This window comes from Rhinopithecus roxellana, chromosome 2, assembly GCF_007565055.1.
Source record: "Rhinopithecus roxellana isolate Shanxi Qingling chromosome 2, ASM756505v1, whole genome shotgun sequence".
Classification (NCBI taxonomy): Eukaryota; Metazoa; Chordata; class Mammalia; order Primates; family Cercopithecidae; genus Rhinopithecus; species Rhinopithecus roxellana.
The window spans coordinates 9450093-9462779 of NC_044550.1; the positions used below are offsets into that span (position 1 = coordinate 9450093).

General features: G+C 34.3%; 1 long non-coding RNA gene across 1 annotated transcript in view; it reads left to right on the forward strand.

Moving 5' to 3' along the window:
• LOC104675613 overlaps positions 1-12687 on the forward strand; it is a 56108-nt gene that overhangs the window by 16056 nt on the left and 27365 nt on the right. Inside the window, exon 3 of the long non-coding RNA XR_749806.1 lies at positions 7959-8006. This is a non-coding gene — a long non-coding RNA (uncharacterized LOC104675613). The remainder of the gene's footprint in view (positions 1-7958; positions 8007-12687) is intronic.

The window sequence follows — 12687 nt, forward strand, 5'->3', positions numbered from 1 at the left end:
CCTGGCCCACCATGCCTCCATCCTGTGCCTATAAAAACTCCGAGGCCCTAGTGGGAGGAGACACAAGCAGCTGGATGTCAAGAGGAACACACCAGTGGAAGAACACACCAGCAGACATCAGCAGATATTGGCAGGCCATCCACCAATGGAACAACATGGAGTTTGCCGGGGAAGTCAGAGGAGAGCCCGGCTGCTGAGCAGCCTGACTCCGGGGGAAATCCACCTTCACACTACATCCCCTTCTGGCTCTCCCATCTGCTGAGAACTACTTCCACACAATAAAACCTTACATTCATTCTCCAAGCTCACATATGATATAATTCTTCCAGTACACCAAGGCAAGAAGCCCAGGATACAGAAAGCCCTCTGTCCTTGCAATGAGGCAGAGGGTCTAATTGAGCTTATAGACACAAGCCACGTATGGATGGCTAAACTGAAAGGGCACACTGTAACACATGCCCACTGAGGCTTCAGGAGCTTTAAGCATTCCCCCCTAGACACTGCCATGCAGTTGGAGCCCCACAAACTGCCCACCTACATTCTCCTCCCAGAGGTTTGAGCAGTGGGGCACTGAAGAAGTGAGCCACTCCCCCTGTTGCACACCCTGCAAGGGGAACAAGGGAATGTTTTCTATGTCAACATTTTACATACAACAATACCAAAGGCATGGTCCATGAAAAAGCAAACTATACTTCACTAAAATTAAAACTTTTGTTCTGCAAAAGACACTGTCAAGAAAATGAGAAGACTAGCTACAGACTCCAAGAAAATATTTGTAAAAGACATATTTAATTATATTAGTCTGTTCTCACATTGCTATAAAGAACTACCCAAGACTGGGTAATTTATAAAGAAAAGAGGTTTAACTGGCACAGAGTTCCACAGGCTGTACAGGAAGCATGGCTGGGAGGCCTCAGGAAACTTACAATCATGGTGGAAAGCAAAAGGGAAGCAAGCACATTTTCACATGGCCAGCAGGTAGGGAAGAGAGAGAGAAAGCAAAGAGGGAAAGTGCCACACACTTTTGAAAAACCAGATGAGAATTCACTCACTATCATGAGAACAGCAAGGGGGAAACCTTTCCCTGTGATTCAATTACCTCCCACGAAGCACCAAGCACCAAGCCCCTCCTCCAATGCAGAAGATCATAATTCATCAGGAGATTTGGGTAGGAACACAGAGCCAAACCATATTACTGATAAAGGAATGTTATACAAAATATATGAAGAAGTCTTAAAACTAAACAATAAAAAAATAAAAGACGGGGCCGGGCGTGGTGGCTCACACCTGTAATCCCAGCACTTTGGGAGGCCAAGGCAGGTGGATCACAAGGTCAGGAGATCGGGACCATCCTGGCTAACATGGTGAAACCTTGTCTCTACTAAAAAATACAAAAAATTAGCCAGGTGTGGTGGCGGGCACCTGTGGTCCCAGCTACTGGGGAGGCTGAGGCAGGAGAATGGCATGAACCCGGGAGTTGGAGCTTGCAGTGAGCCAAGATCACGCCACTGCACTCCAGCCTGGGTGATAGAGCAAGACTCCATCCAAAAAAAAGATGAGTAAAATACGTGAATAGATACCTTGCCAAAGAAGATTATCTAATGGCAAATAAGCATACGAAAAGATGTTCCACATCACATGTCATTAGGGAATTACAAATGAAAACAACAATGGGATACCACTACCTACCTATTAGAATGATCAAAGAGCAAAACACTGACAATACCAAATAGTGGTGAGGACGAAAAGCAAAAGTACTCTTGTTCCTTGCCGGTGGGAATACAAAATGGCACAGCCACTATGGAAAGTATTTTGTCAGTATTTTAACAAAACTAAACATATTCTTTCCATATGATACAGTGATCACATTCTTTGTTATTTAACCAGATGAAATGAACACTTATGTCTACTCAAAATCCTGCACATGAATGCTTACAGGTATCTTGTTCATAATTGCCAAAACTTAAAAATAATTAGGAGGCCATTATGCTGAGGCAACTCCAGTGCCTATGTAATCAAACCAAACCCAACTCAGTGTAAACAGTGAAACAAGACTGAAGCTTAACTAGGCATAAGCCACCAACTAACATTTAACTAGGAACATTCCCCTTTAGCCAAGCAAATATTTTCATTGTCTTGCTTCCATGAACACCTTATATAAGTTTTCATCTCACACTCCCTAGGTGGAGTTCTGAACCACTTCTGGTCTGGTGCTGTTCAAGTCCCGAATCAGTGTTTGCTCAAAACAAACAAACAACAAACAACAAAAAAACCTCTAACATTTTAATGTGCCTAAGTTTGTCTCTTAACAGTTTGCAACAAAAAATGAAGGGTTAAAATCACCATTGCTGCAAATAATACGTGGAAGTAGAATGATAAGCATATGAAGAGACAGCTTGGGTTTGGAAAAGACTAAAAATCTGGAACTTAAGCATGAAATTTTAAACTGCAGAGCATTTGAGGAATGGAGTGATGTTAAAAGAAACATAGAGAAAAAAATAATGGCTTAAACAACCATGATGAAGAGGTGCCAGTGATGAAAGAACTAAACTTTAACACTCATTACACTGTTAGGTGAAAAAAATAAAGTGAAATGGATGACAGCACATAATCAGAGGTTCATAACTGTGCAAAAACATTTTCCAATTAACAACTAACTTTCTTTTAAATCATGTGCAAGTGGGAGAAGTAAAAAGACTAGCATTCTTACTAGAGAGATGAAAACAGTTATTTTGTATTCAAAGCATTTTTCACCTGAAAATAGGAATGAATATGAGATGGGTCCTAAGTGTATTTGATCTGCATTGAAACCATGTTCAAATTGTAGCTTTCAGAATACAAAAGTATCTGAAAGTACTTGTCTGCAGCAAAGAGTAGCCTAATGTCCACTTAGAATTTTTATATTCTGTGTTCTATGGATGCAAAATTGGTTTAAAATTAATATGAACTAAAGAACAATTCATTTGTCATTTCATTGAAATTATGATGAATGAGTTTGAAATATGAATTATAATTGAGGTAAAATCAATACCATGTTTAAAAAGCTGTATGTTTTCTTTCTCAAACTCATAATGAAATGAAAGGCAAAACGAATATATTCTAATTTTCCATGGTTTATAATTCTCACTGAAATTATAAATATATAGTATATATTAATTATGTGCAGAAAAACACATTGCTTAAAACGTTTCAGTCACAAGAGGTTATTAAAGTGTTTTAATTCATATATTTGATAGAATAGCAACTAAATATATTTTTCCCCTGGAGTGATTAATGCCTTTTCAAAGCACAATGGGAAATTTTTTAAAAAATTACATTTGTTCCCTGTAAAAGAAGGATGAGAGGATAATGACCAGTTAACTTTTGTAGTTCTGATTAATGACCAGTTAACTTTTGTAGTTCTGATTAGACACACACATGTTAGGACAGAGAACCAATGAATATTGAAACTAATCCTACCAAATAGATTCAAAAAGGTTGATGTCCCTGAAAGACAAAGAAAGACTGAGCAATTGTTCTAGATTAAAGGATATTAAAGGAACATGATAGCTAAATTCAGTGGATGATTCTGGGTGTAGAATATCATCAGGACAATTTAAAATAAAGACTATATTCTAGATAATAATATTGTAACAATAAAACATTTCCTGAATTTGAACATTTTTTGTGGTTATATAGGAAGATTATCTTCATTGTTAGGAGATACATGGTAAAGTATTTGAAGGTAAAAGATATCTGCTAGATTCAAACTGTTACATGATATATAATCTCCTAAGAATATATTCTCCAACAATAATAATTTATAAATATGTGTGTATCAGTGTGTGAGACTGAGAGAGAGAGAGAGAGAGAGAGAGAGAGAGAGAGAGAGAGAGAGAGAGAGAGAGAGACACCCACACAAAGAGGCAGAGAGGAAGAGTGCAAATGATACAATATATTAACAATTAGTGTTTCAACATTTGAATTTTTCAAAATAAATGTTGAAACAAAATTTAAACTCTAAACACGAAGTCACTTTTCTAGACATTCAAGTGTTCATCTTCTCTTTAGCTAATATTCTGGTTACAATTCATCTTCCCTAGAAACCGAAGTCCTCTACTCAATCCAGTATAATGCAGTTCAAAGGATGCTTCTTTTGAACAATGTCAGTTTCTACTTTATATGGCTTCAGATTTATTTTTCACTTCAAGTTTTATAAAATCTATATTACTGTGTTGATTGGGTCCTTCTAATCACTGAGTTTATCTGCATAAACTCTATCCACACGTACTAGAGAGAAGCATGTTCTGTTTCCTGTCTGTCAGTCTTGTTATGTTTCTTTGATATTTCACTCTTTCAGATAATTAGAGAATGATAGTGGAAGCAACATTATGCTTCACTTACGAAAGCTCTACAGAGTCTTTACATAACACCAGGGCATTCACCTCACAATCAGGTAATTAGTAATTGAATTATGGTTTAACTATAGAGGATTAGCTACAATGCCTATAGAAGGAAGTTTCACTTTCTCTTCTTCCATCAAGCCCCACCACTACATCAACCCACTTTCCTGTATCTGCACCCCTATATTATGTCCCTTTATACTCAGTAGGGTTTTCTCTGGAAGCCCCATTTAATATTTCAACATTGTTCCTCAGACCTAACATGTGATAGTTTCCTTCTCTGCTTTAATTTTTTCTATTTATTACAATATGCATATTATATATTTTATTGTGTATTTTGCTTTGCTTCTTATCTAGCTTCCCAGAAGCTGTTTTTGTCTATTGGTTATATAGTACTTAGATCTATTCTTGACACAGACACTTGAATTATTTTCCTCTTTTTTTTTTTTTTTTGTAATTCTGGAGACTTTAGGTCTTCGCTTATTTCTGGACAATCTCAGCTAAGATTATTTTGTGCATCTCTTCTCCATTTTCTTCTGTTTTTACTTGGTACTGCTATTAGGCATGTTTAACCTTCTTAAACTATTCTTCATGTATTTCTTCAAGTAAACATTTATTAAAAGCATAACATACATATAGAAAATTGCACAAGTAATTATAATTTAATGAATTTCCAAAAAATGAACACTGCTATGTAACCAGCACCCAATCAAAAACAAAGTATCACCAGTCCTCCAAAACGCTCTTACGTTCCCACACCCAGTCACAACTCTCCATATGCACTCTTGAGCCTGCAAGAGCCGCAAGAAACTTGACTTCTAATACTATTATTAGATCACCATTGCCTAATATTGAACTTTAGATAAATGGAATCACATAGAGAATTTCCTTTTGAATCTGGTTTCGTTCATTCAACATTATGCTTGTAATATGGATCCGTGTGGTTGCATATAACATTCATGCTCAGTTCTCCTCTTCATTCCAGTTTATAAATACACCACAATGTATTTTATCCACTCTACTTCTGATGACCATTTCTGGGTTGTTTCCAATTCTAGCTATTAAAAATAGTGCTTCTATCCATCATTGCACGTGCCTTTTGGTGCACATATCTACACATTTCATTTCGTTATATACCCAAAAGAGTAACTGTTGGGTCATAAATTATTCATATATTAGTTTTACAGAATCTACCAAGTAAAGCATATGAGAGTTTCCTTTTTCTCCACATCTTTTCCAACATTTGGTTCGTTTTCTCTCTCTCTCTCTCTCCTCTCTCTCTCTCTCTCTCTCTCTCTCTCTCTCTCTCTCTCTCTCTCTCCATTTTAACCATGCTAACAGGAATAAAGTAGTATAACACTGCTATGGGCAGAATGTTTGTGCTTCACCCAAAATTCATATGTTGAAATCCTACCTCTTGCAATCTGATGTTACTAGGAGGTGGTGACTTTGGGAGGTAATTAGATCATGAAGGTCGAACCCTCAGGAGTGGGATAAGTGTCCTTAAATGAAGAGGCCAGAGGGCTAGCTAGCTTTCTTTTCATCATGTGAGAACACAAGAAGTTAGCAGTCTGCAACCCAGAAGAGGGCCCTTACCAGAACCCAACCATGCTGGCATGGTGATCTCAGATTTCCAGCCTCCAAAACTGTGAGAGAAAAAGAATTCTGTTGTTTATAATCCACCCAGTCTTTGATATTCTGTTACAGCAGCCCAAACTGACTAACAAAGACACTGTAGTTTTATCACTTATAATGAAGTTGACAACGTTTTCATATGTTGACTCACCATTTGCATATCCTTTCTTTTTAATGTGTCTGTTCAAGTCTTTGTCCGTTTTTATTGACTGTCTGCCTCTTTTAAATCTATTTTTAGAAGTTCATTTCTAGATTCATTTCTAGATATCTGTAATTAGATATCTTCACTCTTCTCTGTGTCATGCTCTTCCATTCATTTTAATGGTATCTTTTAATCAATAGATATTCTTTAATGTCATCCAATATATCATCTTTGTATTATTAGTTAGCATTTTTTATGTCCTCTTGAAGTATCTGACTAACAACCTCATGAAGATAGTCTCCTACTTCTTCTTTTCTAGAATCTTGATTTTTTTTTCATTCTTAGATCAACAATACATCTGGAATCAATTTTGTATGTAGTATAAGATAGTACTCAAGATTCTTTTTATCCCATATGGAAACCCAGTTGAATAAGCACTGATTATTGATAAGACCAACTTTCCATTGTCCTACATATCTATGGTTCTATTTGTTACTTGTGCTCTTCTCTCTCATTTGTCTCTTTATTTTTATGTTAATGTCATATTACCTAACTTAAAGTAGTTTTATATAAATCTTAATATTTGGTATGTAAATCCTCTAGGCTATTTTCTTATTCATAATTGCTTTCATGATCAAATTCTATATAAATTTTCATATAAATTTTTACACCAGCATGTCAATTTTCACACACACATACAATCCACTGAGATTTTTAATTGGGATTACATTGAATTTATTTAAAGGTTAATTTTTGAAAAACTAGTATCCATAAAATATTGAATGTATAATCATAATACCTTCTTCTATTTATTGATGTAATTCCTAGTTTTTGTCAATGATTTTTTGTAGTTGTCAGTTTAGAGGTCTTGCGCATCTTTTGTTAGATTTTTGGTATTTTTATTATATCATTGGCATGACATTTTTAATTTTTATTTTCCAATAATTTGTTGCTGATAGCTATAAATTTTAATTTATTTTTGTTTACTGACTGTGCTAAACTCATTTATTTTCATATAACATACCTGCAGATTATTTTGGACTCTTAAATTTCAAAATGTGTTATCAGCAGATGTTTGCAATTTTATTTCATCCTTATTGTACGGACGAAGACCTCCAGCATATAAGTGAATAGCAGTGGTTATAACTAGCATTCCTGTTGACTTCCCAGTCACAGGCAGAAAAAGCTTTCAATAATTCACCATTATGATTTTTAAAAATTTCTTTATCTGATTATATATTTCCTTATATTTCTTTGTTAATAGTTTACAATGAGCATAAATTTTATCCTTTTATTTCTGAATCTATTAAGATGATCACATAATTTTTCACCATTATTCTATATGCAAATGTGGTAAATTATAATTTTTTCATATTTTATTTTTGTTACCCTTGCTCTTCTGAAATATTATCCAGCTTTCAAGCAGTCTTTTACATTTTTCATCTCTTTATCTTTTTGAATTGTACTGTAACTGATATCTCACATTTACCTTTACTTCTTTGCTCAGTTGTGCCCAGTCACTACACCTTTTTTATTTAACTGAATTTATGTACATGTTTATATATAAATTCCAGATGTTTTATTAGCTTTTAATAAACATTTTATTTAGGTATAGCTTTAGGTTTATAGAAAAGTAGTAGCAAGGATATTAGAGAGTTTCTGTATATATCATACCACTTTCTTGTATTGTTTTTGTTGTTTGCTTTTTGTTTTTTGTTTTTGAGAAGTAGTTTCACTCTTGCCACTTAGGGTGGAGTGCAATGGTGTGATCTCGACTCACTGCAACGTCTTTCTTTCAGGTCCAAGCGATTCTCCTGCGTCAGCCTCCCAAATAGCTGGGATTACAGGTGTGTGCCACCATGCCTGGCTAATTTTTGTATTTTCAGTAAAGATGGCATTTTACCACGTTGGCCAAGCTGGTCTTGAACTCCTGACCTCAGGTGATTTGCCTGCATTGGCCTCCCAAAGTGGCAGGATTATAGGCATGAGCCACTACACTTGGCCTCTCCTATTGTTATTATCTTACATTAGTATATTTGTTATCACTAATGAATCAATATTGATATATTACTGTTTAGTAACACCATATGTTTTTTCAGATTTCCTTACTATTCATCTAATGTTCTTTTTCTATTCTGAGATCCCATCTTGATAACATATTACATTTAGTAGATCAGGTCTTTGTGTGACTTTATACCGCACTCCTTTCTATTGCTGTGTAGTATTCCATTACACAGATGCACCAAAATTTGATTTTCCATTCACCTACCGAAAAACATGTTGGTTTCTTCAAGCCTATGGCAATTTTGCATAAAGTTTTGTAAATATTTGCATGAAGATTTTTATATGGACATGAGTTTTCTAGTCAGTTAGGTAAACACCTAAGAACACAGTCATTGGATTATACAGTAAAGATACATTTAGCTCTGTAAGAAATTTTATACAAAGTTTGTGAAATATGTGGGGGAAAAACATAAAAATGCAATACAACAGTAAAAATTGACACAAATAAAAGTATGCAGTATAACAACTACTTACATAGCATTTACATTGCATTAGGTATTATAAGTAATCTAGAGATGACTTAATACTTTGGAAGATGCCAAACTATCTTCCAAACTAGTAGTGGTGCCACTGTTCATTCTGGAATTAATTCTGTTACAGTCAGTGTTGTTCTTCATCCTCACCAGCAATTCACCCAGTTCTGTCACCCAGGCTGGAGTGCAGTGGTGTGATCTTGGCTCACTAAAACCTCTTCCTTCTGGGTTTAAGCGATTCTCCTACCTCAGCCTCCCAAGTAGCTGGAATTACAGGTGCACACCACCATGCCCGGCTAATTTTTGTATTTTCAGTAGACACAGGTTTCCCAGGCTGGTCTCCAACTCCTGACCTCAGGTGATCTGCCTGCCTTGGCCTCCCAAATGTTCCTTATATTTTTACATGCTTATTTACCCTATCACTGGTACTTGCCTGGTACATGTCACTAGTGGGTGAACTGAATTATTATTTATCAGAATATTTGCAAGAAATCTAAATGTATTCTTGCATAGGTATATATCAACAGTCATAAAAGAGCATATTTATGTCCACTCAATTATAGTACTCAACACATGCACCCTTAAAAAAGTCATTATTTTTTTCTGTGCCTCTGTTTTCTTCAGTTGGAATAGTTTCAGAATTGTATTAGGTTAAGTTCTTTCCCCCAGAGAGTAGAATTTTATTTTGGAAAAGGTTACAGTCTTACTTCATAATGCTTACTCCTCTCTCCCTTGAAGGAACCTTTCCAGGATTCACGCTACAAGAACTTGTTGGTGAGCTACTAGAGAGGAAGCACGTGAATATGTGGGTTAGAAAGCCTGGAGCTTTCTAATTCCCAGGCTAGTTCTGGATCAGCCTCCAGCAATTTGTCAAAATTACCATTGTACTTATTCCTCCCAGTTGATGGATCCAATGGCTTCAACTCCTGATCTAATTTGCTGTATCAATCTCTATTTGTCTCTGTTTGGATTTCAAAATCATGGCTGTTACTGCAACTTGTTTTTAGATGAGTCCAAGTGAAGTCATTTTTTTTCATTTTGTCCAGATTTTTCTTATTGTAAAGACAAGAGTAATGACTTTGAAGCTCTTTATATATTACAGCTGAATCCAGAAGTCTATTTGGATATTTGAAAAATATATCTGTTCTTTGTGTATATGTGCTTTCCCGATTATTCATTCTGTGTTCTATTATATCATTTGTTTAATCATATTAATCATATATTTCATAATCTCTTATCAGATTCTTTTATCATGTACAGTCTTCTCTTGTATCCATAGGAGATTGGTTGCAGGAACCCCAGTGGATACCAAAAACCTCAGATGCTCAAGTTCCTGATATAAAATGGCATCATACGAGCATATAACCTATGCACATCCTCTCATATACTTTAAATCATCTCTAGATTACTTATAATACCTAATACAATGTGAATGTTATATAAATAGTTATTATACTGTATATTTTATTTGTATCATTTTTTCTGTTGAATTGTACTTTTTGGTGTTTTTCTCCAATATTTTTGATCCATGGTTGGTTAAATCTGTGGATAAGGAACCCACAGAAACAGAGGGTCAACTGTAATGTTCTTGAGTATATTAAATCTCCTGTTGTTTACATGTGTTTATTCTTCTTCACAGTGGTTTGTAACTTTTTGGTTGTTGTTGTTGTTGTTAACTCATTTTCAGAGTTTAGGAAAGAAAAATTTGTTCAAAACCAAAAATAGCCCTACAGAGAAGTTTTGTGCTTGTTTCTACAAGATTCCAGCGTTTTAAATAAATCCTTTATATCTATGTATTATAACACCAAAAGGTAGTAAAGAGTATATCCATACCTATGATTTACTCAAGCCTATCATTTGAATTTTTTCTGTTCCAAATATCCAGCCACACCCAACTCGTAGCACCAAGGCCACAGAGTCTATTTGTCTGAGATAGAAATGTTTGTGTTTATACAGCCTTAATGAGTGTGTAATTAATAGAAGTTAGGATATATCTGCATCAGTTTTGTTTCTGAATATCTAGATATGCCCTAATCACTTAACTTTTAGTGATAATGGTTAAGATGAGTATGTTTTCTTGAACTATACTGTCTACATTTAGAGTCAAGCACTGCCTCTTAATAGTTTTGTGAATGGGGCTAGGTACTCAGCCTCCTTTTCCATTAATGGGAATGAGCAGTTCTTAGAAGAGGGCTTGGGACATAGCAACTGATCAACATTTGTTAGTTATCTGTGGTATTTACTAATATCCTGTTTCTACTTCTTTCTGTGGATTTTAAGTGTTTATTTTTCATATAAAAGTTTTAACTTTTTAGATGACTAAGTCTATTACATTTTTCTTTTGTGAGTTTCTTCCATCGTTTATGGTTATATTATCCACACCTTCCCAGAGTTTATCAAAATCATCCAAAATGTAAGTAAACATAGCAGAAATGTAAGAACAAAAAAATGAGCCATTTGAATAAGTTGGTAAATTAATGAATACTAGAAAAAGAAACTAGTGATCTTTCTCCATGTCATTTCAGAAAACTGGATCATAGATTATTTGAAGCCATATATCATGCATTCAAGTGTGAAATAGGATTACCTACAAGTTGGGAAATAGTTATAGAGTTTGTTAAAGATATTTGCAATAGACTTTCTAGTACCCAAGTTACTATAGTCAAAACCGAGAAATGTGTGAAGAAAAAAAATAGTTAACATTTTAGTGACATTTTTAAAAAGTTCACAACATTCAAAAGAAATACTATAGCTGAGAAATGGAAAATGACTAAGTTATCTCCAGCACCTGAAAAAGGTCACAAGAATTGCATAGCCACTGAATTTAACCCTATCTTCTGGTGAAGCCTTAACCAGACATTACTTTGACATTATTACAATCAAAATCTGATTATATTTAAAACCTTACAAAACGAACATTTTTCATTTTCATGGCAACTATAAAAGAGGTTTATCAGTTCATAAATTAAAATGTTAAAAGTATATGATTTTAATTTGATGATTTTAATATTTTAAATTGGGTAAAAAGCATATAAATTCCTAATCATATATTACCATAATCAAATACTCTTCTTCCTTTATTCATATAGAAAAGAAAATCCCAAGCATCATCATTCGATACTAATGGCAAGAGTAAAACAGAATAACCAGATGATGATTCACCAAACGAAGTTTTCAACTTTAAAATAAATTACATATATAATGAGTTCAAGAATTCATTTTACATTCATACAGTATTCATGTTATATGAACCACAAGGCATATTAATAATAAAGTGATTTTTAAAACCTATTAAAAAGAAACCAGTCTGTTAACTGACTATACTCAAAATGGAAATGGAGAAAAAACATTATGAGAAAGTAGGCAAATAGGCTAAAAAGTTTAGATTGTTTTGTTGATTGGATCAGGAGATAAATGCAAACGCAGAGCAGGCTAATGAAAAATAATTAGATACAGAGCAAGGAACACTGCCAGGAACTCTATAAGTCATCTCATAGTTTGAGTAAGAATATGGCTTATAGAGTTTTTAAAGCTGCTTTTCCTTTTTTAAAAAAAAAAAAAAAAAAAAAAGATGGCATAGGACTCTACCTACTGCATTAAGAATGGATTTGCTCCTAGGTAAGGTACTTACGTGGCATACTACATAGACTGTAGAGAATAAACATTATATTATCTCTAAGAGAGTAAGTTGATAGGAAAAAGAGAGGCATTAGCATGTTTAAAGCTTTTGATACATATCCTCATAAAGATTAATCCAGTGATTAAATTATACTTTAACATTCCATCATTAATTTCTTGTTTAAACAACAAAAACTAAAAGAAAAGCTTCTATATCTAAATTAAACTTTATAAGACTCTAAGAGATTGTTAGTACACAAAATATTTGTCAAACTTTTTTCAAGTGTAATGGTTTCTTCAAAAATTTGTGACAGTGACAAACTTGTGTATTACATTTTATTAGTCTTTGAAAGCAATGACAGAAAGTTATTTC